Here is a 15601-nt window from a genome sequence, read left to right as displayed (position 1 = left end):
TCCCTTCCACAGGTGGGGATCCCAAGAGCACTTTCTAATACATCGCCTTACGCCAATCTTCACCTAAGGTTTCGTGGAAAACACACACCTGCAGTGATGTCCAACCCCTTGCTTGTGAACAGTGTGGATGATGATGTCATTCACTGATATGTGGAAGACAGAAAGAGGAGGTGATTTGGAGTAGGTAGGAGGGAGATCACGAGTTTGACATTAGAAAAGTTGAGCTTGAACTTCCTGAGACTTTCAGGGAGTTGGGACTAAATTTCAAGAGAAAGGTATAGACTACAAGTATAGATTAGGGAGTCATTAGTGTTCTGGAGTTAGTTGAAGTCTTGGATTGGTGCCTATACCAACAGGAAGCATATACCAAATTTCCTAGAAATGGAAATGCTGTGATCCTTGGGTGTCTTCATCTTTGGCTTCACGCTGGCTCCTGACTGCATCCTGAGTTCCTGATCCATTGGATTATTCTGGCCTCCAGCCCTGCTCACCTAAACTCTAACACTGGGCTTGGTTCAATCCCATCCTCTAGACATACCTCAGCTCCAGGCTTTCCTATACTTGCCCACTTCATTTTCAGCCATGACCCAACTCCCCAAGACCAGGCTTTTCTTCCTCTCACCATGATTCAATGCCAAGCCTACTCCTAGTGTATCATTGAACTAGCCACTGTCAATCTCTGCCTTACCCAGACTCTCTCAGCTGCAGATGGTAATGCTTTCAACCCATGACTATATCAGTTTCCAGAACCCTCCATTGTTGGCTAACTTTTACTCTCTGTATGATCACTTGTTATCAGGATACTGCTATTCCACCATCTTTGAGCATCAACCTGTCTCACCTTGGGCCTTTGCACCAGCTATTCTCTTGATGTCTGCATGGTTTGTTGGTTCTTCCTTGTCATTCAGATCACACCTTCAAATGTCAGCTTTTCAGAGGGAACTCTCTTAGTCACCCAATCTAAAGTAGCCGCCCAGTTCTTCTCTTTCACATCACCCTATTCTACTTCTCTGCAGAGCACTTACTCCTATCTGGCCTTTTCTTGTTTGTCTCTCTGTCTTCCCCCAACTGGAGTGTAAGTCTCTAAACAGAAGAGTTCTTATGGGAATTGTTCATTATTCTGTCCCCAGCACAGTGCCTGGCACATGGTAGGTGTTCAGTAAACACTGAATGACTGGCTGAATGGATCTGTTCTTAGGCTGCTGTGGACCCTTATTAGATTGAACACCTTCAGATATTGCATCAGCTGGAATTAAATCTGAAGTCCACTCATCCTCTGTCTCCAAGTTTCTTGTACGCTCTGAAACAAAGCTTGCCTGAAATATAACCATTTAAGCAATGGGAATCCAGACTCGTCTCCTGCCTCCTTGGCCACCAGTTCATTTCACATCTTGGATGATGATTCTTTCCCATTTTGTTTTCTCCTGTACCACTGGCTTGATTGGTGGTGATTAGCAGAGGGTGGTCCATTTATGTGAAACACCTGCTTCCCACCTGTGTCCCCCCATGAGCAGTCAGCTTCGGACCCAGTGCAGGAAGCTGGTGGGTGTCCTTCATAGCTGAGTGGGATTCCAGAATTTTCTCCAGGAGTCAGATCCAAACTGGCGCCATATGGGTGACCATCTGTATGTCATTTTGCCAGCATTGCATCAAACACATCTGCCAGCTTGTGAAAGAGACCTGGGGAGGCCCTGGAGCACGAAAGAGGGCGGACAGAAATACTGTCCCAAGAAGGCTGAGCCAGACGGAGTGGTTCCCACTTTGTGAGTCAGGTTGTAATTCAATTGGCCTCCCTTCACTTCTTCCTGAAACCAGCAAACACTAGCTCAGGAGATTGAGTTCTTGCATCAAGCCAATAAACCCACTCCAAAGAGAGTGGATAAATGTGTCAAAGGTTATTTTTCCCAACCCAGGGTTGAGAAGCACATCCCGGTACATCAGTGTTCCCACGGTAGAGGAACTGCACGGGGTGGAGGGTATGATTACGCTCCTAGTCCTTGCATTATAGCCAGGTCGTTCATCCACCACCTAGTCAGGCTACACTACATGCTGATTACCAAATGTTGTTCCTTGGGTCAGTGATAAGACTCACAGAACCAAGAGTCAATCCATTTGATTGGATGGGTCTAGGGGAATACACCAGTCAAAAGTGTAGAGGAAACTGAGGTGAAGCTGAAGGTTCTCCATTTGGAAACATCTCCTAGTTTTGTATGTATGATTTGCACGTGTGATTCTGCCATCTTAATCCCCAATTACATTCACCCCAAACTATTGATCCACTGGGTCACTGGGTGATTTGCAACCTCCTCCATTATTTTTTTGTTCTTTCATGAATTCAACCATTTGATATTTTTGAAATGCCTTTTAAGTGTTACGTGCTGTAACATGCATAGGGGATACAAAGTGGACTACAGTAGCATCCTTGCCCTGAAGGAGCCCATAGACAGGCAGGGGAGATAGATGGACGCATAATACACTGCAATAAGCCCATAAAAAGGGGCGCTTATCCCAAACTTGGGGGAAAGACGGATTGAGAAGGCTCCTGGAGAGGGGTGGAACTGAGCCAAGCTCTGAGGGAGGAATAGGATTTAGTTGAGTAGGGAGGAGAAGGGAAAGCATTCCAGGCAGGGGCAGCAGCATGGGCAAAGGCTGCTAGTGAGAGAAAACTGAACTATTGGGACATGGTGAGCTGTTTCAGCATGGCTGCGGCATAGGCTTATGGAGGTGGAAGGAGTCAGATAAGGCATTTGGACACCATTCTAAGGGCAATGAGAGCTGTGGAAGGATTGATCAGAGGCGTTAGAGGATCGGACCTGAAATTTCAGGGGGGTGATTCTGGCCGTAGTGTGGAAGATAGATTGGAGAGGGACAGAATTGCCTGTTACGCTGCAGTGGTGGGAGCCAGAAACAACTGCAGTGGAAGTGGGGAGGAGGAGACTGGTTGGGCTGAAGAGATATAAAGATAGAATTTGTAACTGATTGGAGGGGGATGGGGGAAGGAATGAGACCCAAACTCCAGGCTTGGGGAAATAGATGGATGGGGTGCCAGGAACAAAGACAAGGACCCTCAAGGAAGAGCAGGTGGGAACGCCCCTTCCTCCTTTTGCAGCCCCAGAAGAAGGAGGCTTGGCTCTGCCAAGTGGCTCAGAAGGGGCTGGGCGGGGGGCTTCATCTCCAGGGGACTCTGAGGACCCCTCTCTCATCAAGAGGCTGCCCCTAGAAATGATACTGCTGTTGAGTCCCCTTGGGAAGTCTGAAGGGGACAGGATGGCCACACTGGGCATTGAGCACTGGACACTGCCCAGACTGGGGTGCAGAATGAGGCCACCTGCCTGCAAACTAAAAAGCACTTGCTCACACAGGGCAGGGGGAACCCGTAAAGGGCATGGTTTGGCTGGCAGGCCCTGATCCCTTTTGAGGGCCAGGGAAGTGGATGGTTATGACTGTGGTTAGCTGGAGACCCGAGTCCCAGCTCCTTGGTCATGTAGGAGGGTGAAGAGGCACTTGAAAGCGATCAGATGCATAGATTATACCGACCCAGGCGCTGCTTTCTCCGGAAAGCAATTTCAAAGCCACTTCATTCTCCACCTGCATTTGGCTAACGGCCTGATTATAGCCACTAATAACCTTCCCTCTCAGGGGCGCCCTTGGCTCTGGAAGGTTCTGCCTCCCTTCCTCCTTGCCCAATTTCAGGCTTCTCTGGGACTGCAACGACAACAGCTGTTTATTCCTCCCAGGGCCTGAGTTACTTGGAGGAGAGGCAGATGGCTGTGGGCTAATTCCTGAAGGGCACTTCTGGGGACCCTCAGTCCCGGCTCCTGGGCTGACGTCCCACTCAGGGCTACAGGTCAGAGCATGAACAATTCCCATGAATATGGATGCCGAGGATGGAGGCTGATTGCTTCTGTCCTGCAGGGCAAAGCTGTCACCCTGGGTGGGGATGACATTTTTGCTGAGATACAGGGTCTAGGGAAGGGTTGTCCCTTGAACCCCAAGGCAAGATGCTTTAAGATTTAGGATACTGGCCTCTTGGAGAAAGGTGTCACCATCAGGAGAGGCAGCACAGAGAGGGATTTGTGTCTGTCGAATCGTCCCTCCATTCAGTTCCTCTCTCTCGCCCTGACAGCCCCTTGCCAGGAGCCTGGGTGATGGGCATGCTGCTGGAGGGTTTAGTAGTGGCTGAGAATTTGGATGGATGAGCAGCAAGATGTGTTCCAGTTCTAAGGGGCTAGGTGTCCTGGCTCACGTGTTGGCTGATAGTGTTCCCCCAGGTTGTTCTCTGTCTCTCTTTCTTGTCCAAATCCCACCCAACCTCCATGGTTCGACTCATGTCCCAACCCCCTACTCCTTGAACCCATCCCTGATGATTACAGCCCACGCTGATCTGACTTTCACTGTCTGAAGTGCTCGGTTATTGCTATGATCTGTGGTTGGGCACTTCATTATATGCTGCCATTCTTGTTTGTTGCTCTCTGGGTCTCACCTACTCACTGAGATTGTGAATACTTTGTGGTCAGGGACAATGCCCTTTACTGTACATTGCTGGCACTTGGTTAGTGCTAAGCAGCCAGCACTCTAAGGGCTGAGTCTCCAGGACCTATGTATGGAATAGGGCTGGTCATTGTCACTGGATATTGTTATCCTAGGGCTTCGGGAATGCCTCGTCCCAAGAGAGATGCCACTGAAGACTGGTTCAAAGGCTTCCTTTTAATGTCTCTGGGCATCAGAGTAGGACGTTTACTCGTCTTCCTGCCCTCCCATCGCTCCTCGGAGGTCTGTAGGAAGGAGGATGCATTCTGTATTGGGTTTGTTATTGGGATCACTGGCTTCCCACCTGGTGTGGCAGCCAGGACAGGGTGCTACACTCTGGCCTAATTTTGAAGGTCTTCTAAAAGAATGGACCATCAAAGGTACGGTCTTCTTTTGATGGTCGGGGACAATGAATGATTACCCATTCAGAGGCCCTGAACCACTCAGGGGCTTTCATAATTCTATGCCTTTGCCCAAGTCATTTCCTTTCCCTGAAAGATCGCTCAGCGTCCCTTTCATCAGTGTCCCGTTGACAAATGCCTACTTACTCCTTAAGCCTCAGCTCAAAAGTCACTGGTCTTCTGTTGTTTCTTCCAACCTCTGGCCCCCAGAGTTCCAAAACGCTTTATGACTCCTTTCACTTGAGTGCTCTTCACATGAAGCTGTTTTCATTTATGTGCCTCTTTCAATGGCGATTCCTGCGAACTCTTTAAGGCAGCAGAGTCTGCCTTGTTTTCCTTTCTATCCTTGGCACTATTCTGACATGTCAGGAGCGCACAATACACATTTGTGGAATTGAACTGAGTGAATTCTGCTGGCAATAGGGAGCCATCGAGATTTTCTAAAGTAGAAAATGGATATAGTTTGATAGTGCTGGAGGCTTTTGGTCGGAGACAAGGATGTTACTGCAAAGAGTCAAGCTCCAGACCTCAGCTAAGGCAGAGGCAGGAAGAATGGAGCAAAGCAGAACTGACAGGACTCCATGTCCAGTGGGGCGTGGAGGCTGAAGGAAGAGGAGCATTAGAGGCGGACTCCAACGCGTTAGGAGGTGGGGTGCGTGGCGCATCATCAAGGGAGGCAAGTCATATGGGAGCAGGAGGATGTGGGTGTGTCCCAGGAGACAGTGAAGGTCTTCCCAAGCCAAAGAAAAATTCTAAGAGCATTTTCTCTTCCAAAGGAAAATGAGGATCTCTCAAATGAGGGAACTTAAGTTCGAATGGTCAGAGCAGGTAGACGGGCTATTTGTGTCTTGGGTTGAACAGAGAAGTAGACCAGCCCTGCGGCAGAATCCAGGTGTCAGGTGTAACTAATTTCAACCACCTACTGCAAGGGCCGGGGCAGTTTAGAGGGCAAGAATCCCAACCCTCGCAGGGAGAGGAGGCGCTTTAATCCTGTGCCAATTCCCAGGCCACTCATAGAGCTTCTGTTCTTCGCTTGAAGGTGACACATTCCGGCTTCTTCCTCCATTTAAAGCGAGATGTGATCTGCATCTTGAAAGCAATGTCTACCTGCTACTGCAGCTGATGGCCCAGGTTAGATCGCCACTAATCTGAGCTGTTCCTGTGTTCCTCAGATCCAGAAACAGCAGCTCAGTGATATGAGGAAGTGGCTTTCTCTGGTGGGGGCTGCGCTGGCTCCTTCTCAGGGCACTGGGAAACATAAGTCACCTTTCGGACTTGAGTGCTAGGTACTGGTTCAGACGGCACACGTACCTGGAGCTCTAGCGTCAGCTCAGACAGGTGTGTGGTGTGAAATCCCTTCTTCCTGGTGTGTTTTTATCGCACACATAGGCAACCTAACCCAGCTTTCTTCAAACTATTCTCATCTTGATGTTTCTTGGGGACATTTCAGCTATTGCCCTTTAAGGGTAAGAAATGGAGCTGTACTAAGTACATGTGCTTTTCAGAGGTAGTTATAAAGGGACCCACCATGGAGGGAGAGAGGCTGGGAGCCAGAAGTACGAGGTAGGTGCTAAGAGAAGGGGATGCTGCAGGAATGCAGAATCCTGGCCAGGCCGAAACATAGAGAACTCTCTTTCTTCTTTGAGAGTTTTTGCTCAAATGTCCCAAGTTTAGTGGTCACCCTTAACAAATGACATTGCAAAGTTTCAGTGTATTTGCTCAGAAAATTTTCATATAGATATGAATTTCATATGGATATGAATGTAGAATTCTGGGCAAGAGAAAATTATTGAAAGCATTGCTATCACTCTTGAATTAGAGATGGCTTAGGGCTCCATTGTTAGCATCATGTGCTATCTCTGCCTGTTACAGCTCCCTGTTGGGAACTTCAGTCTAGACATGTTTGAAGATGAGTTTAATAAACAAAATGGGGTTCAGGCTTGTCAGTCTGGGGATCCACTACCAGCAGCCTCACTCTTCAGATGGCACCAGTGGTTCCAGAAATAAAACGGAGGAGTTCTCTGAGCAGAGGTAAATGCTGTCACAAAGCCCATGTATTGGGCCAGCCCCGTTGGCCCAGTAAAGTTTGGCATGCTCCACTTGCACGTCCCAGGTTTGGTTCCCAGGCTCAGACCTACATCACTCGTCAGTGGCCATGCTATGGAGGCGGCTCACAGACAGAAAAAGAGGAAGATTGGCAACAGATGTTAACTCAGGGAGACTCCTCGTCAGCCAAAAAAAAAAAAAACGCCCATGTATTTATTTCACCTGAAAGGCAAAAGTCATCTCAGAGCCTTAGACTCTCAAACTGGGCCCAGATTTAGAATTGGGTGTAAATTAATATTATTAATGAAATTTTCTTGATTTCAGATCTCCTCTGAAAATCATTAACTCTACCCAAGGGATAGTGGACAGTGGGTTAGGAGCTCTGAGGACCTGAGGAAGGGCAGTTGGATCCCCCTTACTGAGAGCCCTGATTGACAGTGAGGAAGAGGAGAGGCAGATTCCCACTCTCCAAGTTGGTCCGCGTCATGGGACCACAGCATGCAAATGAAATATTAAACTCTGAAATGCCGTTTTTAAACACCACCTTCTATCATTTCACCTCCCACATTGCCTTTATTGCCAGGCTGCTAGCCTGCCAGCTCTGTCCTCAGCCTCTTTTGGACCAGGTCTTTGGTCTACTGACCCCACATCATTCCTCCACCCTGATTTGAATCCTCTGAAATATTCAACACTCTCCTCTCCCTTTCCAACCCCCTCTCCATCCTCTCTTTGGTCTTCAGCTCTGTCCCAATTGGTTGGTTACATGTCTGTATCTTCTAGAAGGTATGGTCTTTGAGGACAAGAACCACTTTTACTCTACTCTGTAAGCTTAGTAGCTAGCACAACACCTGTCACATAACATAGCCAAACTCAATAAATATTTACAGACTTAAACTTCTTGGGATGTGCCTTCACTCAGCGCTGCCCCCTGGGTCATTTATCAGGCAGTCACCAAATCCTGCCTCATTCCCAGCTATCTTCTTTGGAGGAGATGCACTCCTGCCTTCTGCCAGTTCCTCCTTCCTCTGCGGGGCCCATTGCTGGGTGGTCATTCTTATTCTGCCATAACATGAGGCTGGGCTGTGGAGGGGGCGGGAGGGGGCAGCAGGGGTGGGGGAATAGCACAGAACACTGTGTGAGTGAACTGGCAGAAGTTCTGTGGGCTTACCAGCTGGTACTATGTGGGAGCGCCAAAGGGAAAGTTCACTTTTTCCTGCCCAAAGCTCAGAATGCTGAGTGCAGTCACGAGTCTTAGTGCTGAAGGCTTAGGAGTAAGAAGTGTCAAGGTCACCTCTGCTTCCTGCCTGGCCACAGAGGGGCCTTGTGGATGCTGTGCATGTGTTCATGTGTGTGGGTGTTGCCGGCTGCTGGGCATGTCCAGACAGCTAATAACATGCTTCCACGGCAGAGCGAGAGGAAGAGCCACCGATCCAATTTGTAATTTATCTTTTGGTTGGATCCCAGTGTTTTCCCTTTGTTTCTGACTTGCATTCATCTGCAGGCTCAGTGAGTTCACTGTGGCAAGTCTTACATGAAGAGAAGCATTTAACTGCTCAATAGATTAGCTCATTGTCACGTGCATGCATATGTGCGTGAGTGCATACATGGAGCATCCTTAACCACCAAATGACCGACTTTCCTTCCAGGAGCAGAACCCAGGATTGGTCGCTTCATGAGGGTGGCAAGCAGAGAGCCAGCTGAGGGCACTGGAGGTGGTTTAAGGAAGTTCTGCGTGCAGCCGGACTGTAGCGCACAGACCTTTACCCTGGGGAGGAGGGAGGTGGGCATCTTTGGTTGGAGAAGAGGTGGATGGGGGTTATATGTCTTTTCTGGACTTCAATCAAACCCCCTTCCCACATAGTTCTCAGGCTGAAAGAAAACAGGCAGCATCTAGTCGAGTGGTTCCCATCTGACTATGTACCAGAATCATCTAGGATTACTTTTTGTCTCCAGTTTTATTGAGATTTAATTGACATATAACGTTGTATTAGTTTAAGGTGTACAGCATAATGATTTGATATATGTATATATTGTGAAATGATCACCACAATAAATTTAGTTGACATACATCACCTCTCATAGTTATAAGTTTTTTTCTTATGATGAGAACTTCTAAGATCTACTCTCTTAGCAACTTTCAAATATACAATACAGTATTGTTAACCATAGTCTCCAGGCTGTACATTAGATCCCCAGGACTTATTCATCTTATACCTGGAAGTTTATATCTTCTGACTACCTTCACCATTTCCCACCTCCCCCCGCCCCCCAACCTCTGGCTGCCACTAATCGGTTCTCTGCTTCTATGAGTTTGGTTTTTTTAGATTCCACATATAAGTGAGACCATACAGTATTTGTCTTTCTCTGACTTATTTCACTTAGCATAATGTCCTCAAGGTCCATCTATGTTGTCTCAAATGGCAGGATTTCCTTCTTCTTTATGGCTAGATAATATGACATTATATATATGTATACATATATCACATTTTTTTTTAATCCATTCATCTGTTGATGGTCACTTAGGTTGTTTGCATTTCTTGGCTATTGTGAATAATACTGCAATGCCCATGGGAGTGGAGATATCTCTTCAAGACAGTGATTTTATTTTCTTTGGATAAATACCCAGAAGTGGAATTGCTGGGTCATATGGTAATTCTATTTTTACTTTTTTGAGGAACCTCCATACAGTTTTCCATAGCGGCTGCACCAATTTACATTCCCGCCAACAGTACACAAGGGCTCCATTTTCTCCACATCCTCACCAACTCTTGGTATTTCTTGTCTTTTTGATAACAGCCATTCTCACAGCTGTGAGGTGGTATCTCATTGTCGTTTTGATTTGCATTTCCCTGATGATTAGTGATGTTGAGCACCTTTTCATGTACTTCTTGGCCATTTGTATGTCTTCTTTGGAAAATTGTTCAGTTCCTCTGCCCATTTTCTAGTTGAATTGTTTGTTCTTTGTTATTGAGTTGTATGAGTTCTTTATATATTTTGCTTACTAACCCTTTATCAGATATATGAGTTGCAAATATTTTCTCCCATTCCATCGGTTCCCTGTCCGTTTTGTTGATGGTTTCCCTTGCTGTGCAGATAGGATTACTTATTAAAAATGGAGATTCCTGGGGTCCTTCTCAAACCTCCTCATTTGGAATCTCTGGAGGTGGGGCCTGGCACTCTTTATTTTTAACATTTGCCCCAGGTGGGGCTACCGTGAGCTGCCTAAGCCCACACAGCTAACGGTGGCAGATCCAAGACTAGAATCGGAGTCTTCTGACTCCAACCAGGGCATTTCCTCTCACAGCCCGCATGTCCCTGTGGCTTGAAGCTTTGGGAAACAAGGCTCATATTGGGCAGGAGACAATGTCGAGTGGATCTCCTGCCCTGCAGACCACTAATCCACCTAATTTAATTAGTTCCCTACAAGGGGGGCTCAAGGGCTTGAATTCTCAGAGTGGGCAGAGACGGCTGAAACGGACCACTTGCTCTGGGATGACCTGGCACCTGCTGACCCTGTCTTTGACTTTAGGCAGGATTTCAAAGTCCTCTGCGACTGCTTTCACCCACTCTCTCCAGGGACCAGATCTGTTCTCTGTGTGACTTACAAAAACAGGCTTAGATTTCTTCCGGGTCTATAGCTATCTCCCCTCTCTCTCCTCCCCTTCCTTCCTCCCCCTCCCCCTCCCTTTCCCGCCTCCTCCTCCTCTCCTTCTCCTTCTTCTTCTTCTTTTTTCTCCCTCTCTCTCTAATAGCTTTACTGGAATATGATTCACACACCATACAAGTCAGTCATCTAAAGTGTACAAGTCAATGGTTTTTGTATATTCAAAGAGTTGTGCAAACATCACCACAATCAATTTTAGAACATTTTCCTCATCCCTAAAAGAAACTCATAGCCATTAGCAGTGACTTTTCTCCCTGACCTTTACCATCCCTGGCCCTAGGCAGTCACTAATCTACTGCTTGTCTCTATAGATGGGCCTATTCTGGACATTCTATGTAAACGGAATCATACACTATATGGCCCTACAGTATGGGCTTCTTTCACTTAGCATGTTTTCAAGGCTCTTCCATGTTATACTATATATCAGTACTTCATTCCCTTTTCTAGCCAAATAATATTCTATTGTATTGATAGTTCACATTTTATTCATGCGCTTATCAGTTGACAGACACAGACATTTGGATTATTTCTATTTTTGGTTATTATGAATAATGCTGCTATAAACATTAGTGTCTAAATTTTTGTATGACCATTTGTTTTCATTTCTCTTGGGTATATACCTAGGAGTGGAATTGCCAGGTCATATGGTAACTCTATGTTTAACCTTTTGAGGAATTGCCAGACTGTTTTCCAAAGTGGCTGCAGCATTTTACACTCCCACTAGCAGTGTATGAGAGCTCCAATTTCTCCACATCCCTACCATCACTTGCTATTATCTCTTCGATTATAGCCATCCTAGTGGATGTGATGTGATATCTCATTGTCTTTTTGATTTGCACTTCCCTAATGACTAATGATGTTGAGCATCTTTTCATGAGCTTGTTGACCATTTGTGTATCTTTGGAGAAATGTCTATATAGATCCTTTGCCCATCTTTTAATTGTGTTGTCTTTTTGTTATTGAGTTCTATCTGATTATAGATACAAGTACCTGCCAGTTATATAATTCTGAAATATTTTTTCTCAATCTGGGGGTTGTCTTCTCACTTTCTTGATAGTGTCCTTTGAAGCAAAAAAGGTTTTAATTGTGATGAATTCCAATTTATTTATTGTTTTTTCTTGTTGCTTGTATTTTTGGTGTTATACGTAATTTTGTTGAAGTCCAATTTATTTATTTTGTTGTTGTTGCTTGTATTTTTGGTGTTATATTTAAGAAAGTATTGCCTAATCCAAGATCATGAAGATTTATCTCTATATTTTCTTCTAAGAATTTTACAATATTAGTATCTTTGACCAATTTTGAGTTAAGTTTTGTATATGGTGTAAGGTAGGGGTCCAACTTCATTCTTCAACTTCAACTTCATTTAGTTGTTCCAGCACCATTTGTTGAAAAGACGATTCTTTCTCCCATTGAATCCTTTTGGCACTCTTGTTAAAAATCAATTGACCATAAATATATGGATTTATTTTTAGATTCTCAATTCTATCCCATCGATCTATTGTCTATCCTATACAAGTACCACACTGTCTTGACTACTGTAGCTTTATAGTAAGTTTTGAAATTGAGATACTTCCACTTTCTACATCCACCTTTAAGCACACACAGCAAAGGCTGGGATGTGGCCTGAGGGGAAGGGCCTGACTAAGTGGGTTGAGGACAGGTGAGGAGAAGTAGGGCTGAGGGAAGCACAAAGGATCAGGATTCAGGTGACCTAGTCTTTAACCCTTGCCCTGCCATAGCCCTGTGTAACCTTCTGTAAGTCACTTGATACTCTCCAGCCTGTTTCCTATTCTGTAGAAAGAAGGCTCTGGGCTAGTTGATTTCTTCATGGTATTTTCAATTCTAATAGTCTGGAGGCCCGAGAGACTCAATTTCCATAGGCAAAGTCTATCACAGGACCCCCCAATTTTATAGCAAAGCATTCATTAGACTTTCCCTCACTTGGAACTTAGATATGAGACAGGAAATGAACAAGATGTTCTGGATTATCTCAAGGGATACCAAGGCTGTGTCTAAAGGACTCAGGAGCCAAGTGGAAGAGGCTTTTGCTGGCCAAAAGTGGGACACCCTGGACATCAACATGGATAATAAATGTGTTGGAGTGAAATACACTAAGTATATTTAAATTCATGAGTTCATAATGATGCTTTAAACACTCCAATTATTTGGAACTTCTGGATTTTGAGATCTCCTAGCAGAGAAACCCTGGGTTATCTCCTCCACTTGGCCTGGGTTTCACGGCTGCACCACTCTGCACTAGATCCCAATGTCCCTGGTTTCTGTTCCAGCACTTGGCTTCCGGATAGCTTCATTATTCTGTGTTAACCTATTTGCAGAAGGCACAGGAGAGCTCCAAAGTTATTGGTAGGGGTCTACAAAGCACTACTTGCTAACTGAATATATAAGGCCTCACTCCGATATGCACCATTGCTTCCCTTTGTTTCCAAGTCAGTAGCTTCTGTTAGATGAACAGTCATGCATTCTCCTCAGTGTGCAGATTCTGTGATCACGTGTTTTCTCAAATAGGGGGTCTTGGATTTGGGGTGGTTGAAAAGATGACTTTTTACTGAAGAAGTTTGGCCAATGGGGCGGAGGGGTGGGTGCTAGTCAAGACCTGGACCTCAGGCCCTGCTCCTGCACCTCCTCTCTGCCTTCTCCCTCTAGGCCTCAGCTTCTTTACGTATAAAAGCAAAACATTGAGGAATGTACTACTGATATATGCAACATGTGCATTGTGCTCAGTGAGAGAAGCCAAGACAAAAGGCCACATCCTGTAAGATTCCCTTCATGTGGCTTTCTGAAAAAGGCAGAACTATGGGGTCAGAAAAGAGATCAACAGCTGCCAGGAGGAGAGGAGTGGTAGGGGATTAACCATAAAGGGACATGAGGGAACTTTTTGGGGTGATAGAATTACTCTCTATCTTGATTTTTGGTAGGGGTTACATCACTGTATAAGTTTGTCAAAATTCGCAACACTATACACTCGTGTCAGTTAATGACGGGGATATGTTCTGAGAAACGTGCTGTTAGGGGATTTCGTCATTGTGTGAACATGGCAGAGTGTACTTACACCCTACTACACACTTAGGCTATATGGTACTAATCTTATGGGACTACCATGATAAATGTGGTCCATCATTGACAGAAATGTCATTATGTGGTGCATGACTGTATCTAAAAAGGGTGAATTTTACTGTATGTAAATTAGACCTCAATAAGTAAACAAAACATAAAACACACACACTCACTATTGGACCAGAAAGTCTCTAAGGTCCCTCTCAGTGATAATATCCAGTGATGCTCAACTGCGGGGATGCTCATGGGGCGGGGCACGGAAAGACATATCTGGGGCCTTGTCCCCTTTTTAAACTTTCCTTCCCTAATTCCTCCTTCTCCACAACTCAAAACAGTCTTTCTGTGGTGTAATGGGAGAAAGAGGAAAAATAGGCTTCATTTGCTTAGTTGGCCATTTTAGGAACAACGCCAGGCCCTCCGTGGAGGTACACGTGATCCATATGCATGCTGGACATTCTCAGAGGACAGGCCTTGCCCAGCCCCTCATCCCGGGTCTGAGGTCCGAGCCATTGACATGAAATGGAATATTCCGAACAGGAGCTGAGAATCCAAACCTCAGTGAAGCAGCCATGGAGGCCTGTTGGACAAATGGGAATCTAGGTGGAGAGCACAGACCTCTGCTTCCATTTTCCACCCAGGGTCTGAAGGAGGAGCCCCCGGCCTTCTGCTCTGCTATTTGCTGAGGTCTAATGTAGGATTATTGATTGATGCCGTCCAAGCGGCACACGGCGAGGGAAGCAGGCCCTAGCTGGGAGGAAGAGAGCAGGGGGCTTGTCACAGGCAGAGAGAGACTGCTACCTGCACAGGCAAACAGCTGGCAGCCTCCCTGGCGGGAAGGGTGGCACTCAGGGGCCGCCGCTGGGGAAAGCTGCCCACGGGAGTCTGCAAGCCTGCACCACAGCCCCTCCCTCAGCAGCAGCAGCAGCAGCAGCCAATGCCAGCACCCACATCGCGAGCACTTACTCTGTCCCAGGCACAGGCCAAGCCCTCTATATTCACAACAACCCTAAGATTTTGGAATGTTTATTCCTGTTTACTAATGAGGAAACTAGCATCAGACTGAGATGTGGGGCTCAGCCTCTCCATCAGGGGCTGGCTCTCTCCGTCAGGGGCTGAAATAAGCCAGGCCTGGCTGGGCTCGCTCCAAGGCTCTGAGGGGACCGAGCCTATGCTTTAAGGGAGCAGGAGCATAACCGAGAGCTGTGCTCCAGATGGAGCTCATGCCGAGCCCACCCCAAGCCCCTATAAAACAAGCCAGACCCCCACAGCCTCCCCGCGGCCAGGGAGGCCCGCCCCTCGGGGAGTGGGGTCAGGGACAGAGCCTGTAACCCTACTGTGGGTGCTGAAGGGCTGGATGCAGAGGGAGCCAAGCCATGGGCATTGGAAGTCCCAGTAAGGGGCGTCATGAGCTCATGCAGGTGCTTCTGCCCAGGAAGGCAGGTTGAGGGAAAACATGCCAGAACAGCTCTGCGGCCCAGCAGGGGACACACCTTTCAGAAGGCCTCCTGGATACTTCTCCAAGCCACAGAGTACGGAGGCTGCCACATCCCAGGAATAGTCCTAGGATTGGAGACACCCATCAGAGGCTCTGATGATCCCTAGGAGGCTGGGACCAATGAGCAATTGAAAGCTGGCACAAAGGGAAGGGACAGCCTCATGCCCTTTAGGCCAGAAGTCCCCAAAAGGGCGTGCAGAGAGAAGAAACACTCAGGGTGGCTCTCCGACATTCCTGGGTGGGCACAGCTCTTAGTGTTATAGCCGGCAGCCCCAAATCTCCACCTGCACCCTGGACCTGAAAGCCGATCCCTATTCTTGGGGGTCAGCAGGATTGTGCACATACAGAGTGACAGCTTGCTAAACAAAGATTCTGGAATAAGCCAGATGG

This window comes from Equus caballus, chromosome 24 (assembly GCF_041296265.1).
Source record: "Equus caballus isolate H_3958 breed thoroughbred chromosome 24, TB-T2T, whole genome shotgun sequence".
NCBI lineage: Eukaryota > Metazoa > Chordata > Mammalia > Perissodactyla > Equidae > Equus > Equus caballus.
This window is presented reverse-complemented; position numbering follows the sequence as displayed.